This window comes from Lontra canadensis, unplaced genomic scaffold, assembly GCF_010015895.1.
Source record: "Lontra canadensis isolate GAN:19392208 unplaced genomic scaffold, GSC_riverotter_1.0 scaffold58, whole genome shotgun sequence".
Taxonomy (NCBI): Eukaryota; Metazoa; Chordata; class Mammalia; order Carnivora; family Mustelidae; genus Lontra; species Lontra canadensis.
The window spans coordinates 11,004,441-11,009,097 of NW_022631052.1; the positions used below are offsets into that span (position 1 = coordinate 11,004,441).

Sequence of the window (4,657 nt, forward strand, 5' to 3'; positions counted from 1 at the left end):
TCAAGACCCCGCGAGTCCAGTGTCCTGGAAGCGCTGGGTTCTGGTGACCGCAGGGAGATTTTTTCGGAGTTTGAGAAACATCGCAATGCAAGGTCTCTGTAAATCTAGAATTACTTCAAATGAAAAAGGTCGTCAAAAAGATGTTCTGGGGGCGCCTGGGTGGTTCAGTGGGTTAAGCCTCTGCCTTCGGCTCAGGTCATGATCCCAGGGTCCTGGTATCGAGCCCCGCATCGGGCTCTCTGCTCAGCGGGGAGCTTGCTTCCCCTTGTCCCTCTGCCTGCCTCTCTGCCTACTTGTGAGCTCTCTCTCTCTACCAAATAAATAAATAAATAAAATATATATTTTTTTAAAGGTATGTTCTGAATCTCGGACATGAAACCACTCCGGAAATTCCTTATTTGAGGCCCCAGCCTCGCACTCTGTGCTTTTTGAAGGAGTCACACTCGAGCTTTGGTGTTCCAGCTGCGCAGCACTCAGCACGGCTGGCTCCCGGGCACGGAACCGGGGTTTGTCCACACTGAGACATGGCCTAAACTTAAAATACACGCCAGATTTCAAAGGCTTTGTATGAAAAAAATAATGTAAATGTTTAACTAATAATGTATATACTGATCACCTGTTGAAATAACATTTTAGATACATTGTATTACATAAAATATACTGTTATAATTAATTTCATTTTTTTAAAATTTAATTTAATTTTTTTTTTTAGCCTACACGGCTACTGGGAAATTCAAAAACACACATGTGGCTCGCATCTGGGGGTTGTGTCCTATTTCTATTGGACGGTGCTGCTTGAGAACATCCTTCTCTGTCCTCCGCTGGTAAGTGCTCCCCCTCGGATGGATAGGGGAGACCCTGTCCAAATCCACTGAGTGCGACTGCAGACAGGTGCTAGGTAAGCCTCACTCTCCTCCTCTGGAGGGTGGGTGTTGTGACAGTGGCCACAGCCGGACCCTGTTATGTGGATTAAAAGTGGCATTCCGTGTCAAGTGCTTAGCACTCTGCCTGCCTCACTGCATCAATCAAATTTTCCCCCGCTCTTGAGTCTGTCTCCTTTTTTTGCCCAACACGGTTTTGCTTTCCCCCGCCCGTCCTCTGTGGCACCTTGTCCTCCTTCCCCACGAACCTTCCTTCTTCTAAGATGCGTGGCTCTCCCCAGTTCTTCCAGGAAAAATATCTTCGTGGTACCTTTTTCCCCCTACTTACTGTCCAATTTCTTCATTTCTTTTTGCAACTCCTGTGGAGTGGCCCACATTTCGTTCCTCTACCTCTTTTCCTTTTCCTTTTCTTTTCTTTAAAGACTTTTATTTGTTAAGGAGCAGTTTCAGGTTCACAGGGAAATTGAGGGGAAGGTGCAGAGAGTTCCCATGTACCCCCAGCCCCCCATGCACAGCCTCCCCCCATCGCCATCCCACCAGATGGTGCGTTTGTGGCGCCTGAGGAACTGTCAGTCGCCACAGCGCGTGGTTTACATAATTGTTCACTCTTGGCCTTGAACACTCCGTGGGTCTAGACAGATGTGTGGCACATACCCATCGTTATGGTCTAGACAGATGTTCGCACTGGCCTGGAGGTCCCCTGTGCTCCCCCTGTTCATCCCTCCCCTTCAACCCTCAACCCCTGGCAACCCCCAATCTCTGTACTGTCTCCTTAGTTTTGCCTTTTCCGGAATGTTCCATCATTGGAATCATACAGTAGGTAGCTGTTCCCATTGGCTTTTCTCAGCTCATCAGAGGCGTTTAATAGCCCGTTTTATCCACCTATCACCTGCTGAAGGACGTCTTTGTGGCTTCCACATCTGGATGCATGAATAACGGTGCTGTAAACGTCCGTGTGCAGGTTTTTGTGCGGACGCAAGTTTTTAGCTCCTCTGGGGAAATACCGAGGAGCACGACTATGGGATCTTATGGTCGTTCCTCCACTTTTGACCCATCTTCCCCTTCCCCAGGCTCCCCAGCCAGTCCGGCTGCTGCCTGCACACGGGGCCCAAACCGTCTTAACACTCCCCCCGGGAGTCTCACCCCAGCACACCTCCTACCCAGTCTTCAATCTTCTCGACCATTTAGAATAAAAACAAAACGAAAACAAACCTAAGAGCGTTCTTTTTTGCTGAAGTACTTCTTGGGACTCTAAGCCTGCTCACTCCCAATGACATCCAAGACTCCGCCTGCCTGAACGTGGCGGGGTGGGGGAGCCCACCTCCTCCCGCTCACAGGCCACTGTCCGCGGCAGGATGGAACCCTTCCCCCTGGCCCCGAGGCGAGGGATTCCCTTGGGGGGCAGAGCCCCGTGCCGGCGCCCCCTCCGAGCCCAGTCACTGGAGTGGAACGCTGGGGTCTGCAGTCCGCTCCCTCCTTTGTGCCGCACGTGCTAAGCAGTAAACAGCCCTCCAGGACCCAAATAAAAAGGTCTTTATGGAGAGAACAAACACAAGCAAATGCCAGAATCCAATTTAAGTGAATAAATAAACCCAATTCCAGAGACTACAGGCCACAAGATTTCAGGGACACGAGCCAAGCACGTTGGTTTCTCGTAAATGTGAGGGAGGAGGGGAGATCCCGGCCCCTGTCAGCCAGCCCGGCCCCTCCAGCACTGAGGGTCCCGGGCCCTCAAAGGGAAGGCACGCCTACTTCTCCACCCGCAAGGAGCTTTCAAGTTTGCATACAGAAAGAAAGGACAGTGCAGCCTCCCAGCACTCTGGGGACGGGGGCACCTGGTCCTCCTGGGGCCTGAGATGGGGCTGGGGACCGGGACGGTGATGCTGGACCCGTGTCATGATCAGTGCGTCCTGCCAGCCACGCCAGCTGCTGTGTCATTTCCCTCCATGAGCCCCACCGCCTTGTCCCCTCCTCTGAGGACCTTCCCTTTCCTCCGTTGGTCCGTGCTATGCATAATGTTTGCTCGAAGCTTCTCTCCATGGCGACATGCTCCCTTCTCTCTGCTTGCTGAAGCTTCTGTCTCCTCCAGACTTCGGCTTCCTGCATGGCTTCCCTTGCCTCACAGCCCCAGGGCTCCCTCTGTGTCTCTTGACTTCTGTCTCTCCATCCCTAGAGAGACACCCCCGAGAAGCTGAGTGTGGGACAGGCTTCATACCTGGCCAATTTACGACTCACCACCCCTCCTTCTGGGGGCTCCTCAGACCTCCCCCCGGGCAGGAGGGAGGAGTGGGTGCTTTGGTCCTGGCTAGGGGACACGGGTCTGGCCCGCACCTTGCACCAGATTGGTACAATATCTCTTCCCAGCGTGTCCATCCACCCACACCACCATCTAAGTACTCCCCTGCGCCAGGCCGTGGGCAGGGAAGCATAAGAGAATTAAACATTCTTCCTCGCAGGGAGCTCTCTGTCTGCAGGCAGAGAGCCACAGCAGCTTCTAAGACAGCGCCCCAAGCACGGGGAGTGGGGCGGGAGGGGAAGGGGGGAGGCTGTCTGGGCAGGGAAGGGCGCCTGGAGCAGGGCTGAGTGCTGGGGGCCGGGTCAGAGGGAAAGGCCAGAACTGTCCCTCCATCGTCACCGGGCCCGGGCCTGGAGCGTGGCTGGCCAGCACCACGGCAGCCTTCTGGGGCGCAGAAACAACGTGGTATTATTTGGGGGAAATGGGGCATCTTTGCGTCTCCATTCCGTCACTTACACCTCTGGTTTTGACCTAAAGTCTGGCTTTTGGGGGGCGCTGGGAGCTGTGGCTGCCAGTATGAGGAGGGGCCAAAATAATAATAATAATAATAATAATAATAATAATAATATAATATCATCTATGTCTTTGCTCCAGACGCCCTCCACCCCCCACACATTGTGCTCTTGTGCAAGAGAATTGGAACAAAACCAGAAGCCAAGGCCCTGAGCCTCAGGACCCGCTGAGGGCTGGGGAGCTGGGTCAGCTCCGGGCTCCCTGAAATCCCCAGACTCTTTTTCAAACATTGGGGGATTGGTTGAAATCCAAAGTCAGTTTTTCCAAGTTGGGCTTTCCCCACCCCTCTCCACTTGATCCTGCTTGTGGCTCTGTGGAAACTAAACCTTCCTGTGGGCGTGCATGCATGTGTGTGTGTGTGTGTGCACACGCATGTGAGTGCGTGGGCAGGTGTGTGTGCACACGCATATGACAGGGGAATGGGATGGAGGATAGGAACTTGGGAACCGATCAGCAAGCCCAGAATTGCGATAAATTCCTCTCCATCTCCGTGGCCCTCTAGCACTCAACAGCGTAAGTTGGAAACAATGGTTAAAGTTGACACTATGTCATTCTGTACGGAAGAAAGTTGTGTGCGTTCAGTGGTGTCTCCTACCCCGAGTCTTATGTTGAAGTTCTAAACCTAGGACTTCAGAATATGACTTGATTCTGAAATAAGGTCTCTCCAGGTATAATTAGTTAAGATGAGGTGACACAGGAGTAGTGTGGCACTAGCCAATAGGACAGGGGCATTTTGGACACGGACACACAAGCAGAATGACATGTGGAGTTGAGATCTGTATCTCCAGGAGCCAAGAAACTTCCTGAAGCTGGGACACAGTCTTCCCAGCACCTTCAGGGGGAGGATGGCCTGCCAACACCTTGATCTTGGACTCCAGCCTTCAGAACGATGAGACAAGACATTTCTCTTGTTTAAACCACTCAGTTTGCTGTTGTGGGAACCCCAGGAAACCCACACGGGATTTGC

At 52.6% G+C, this 4,657-nt stretch overlaps 1 pseudogene; it reads left to right on the forward strand.

Moving 5' to 3' along the window:
- The first annotated feature begins 1,828 nt into the window (after nucleotides 1-1,828).
- Nucleotides 1,829-2,666, forward strand: LOC116878713 (annotated as a pseudogene).
- The last annotated feature ends 1,991 nt before the right edge of the window (nucleotides 2,667-4,657 follow it).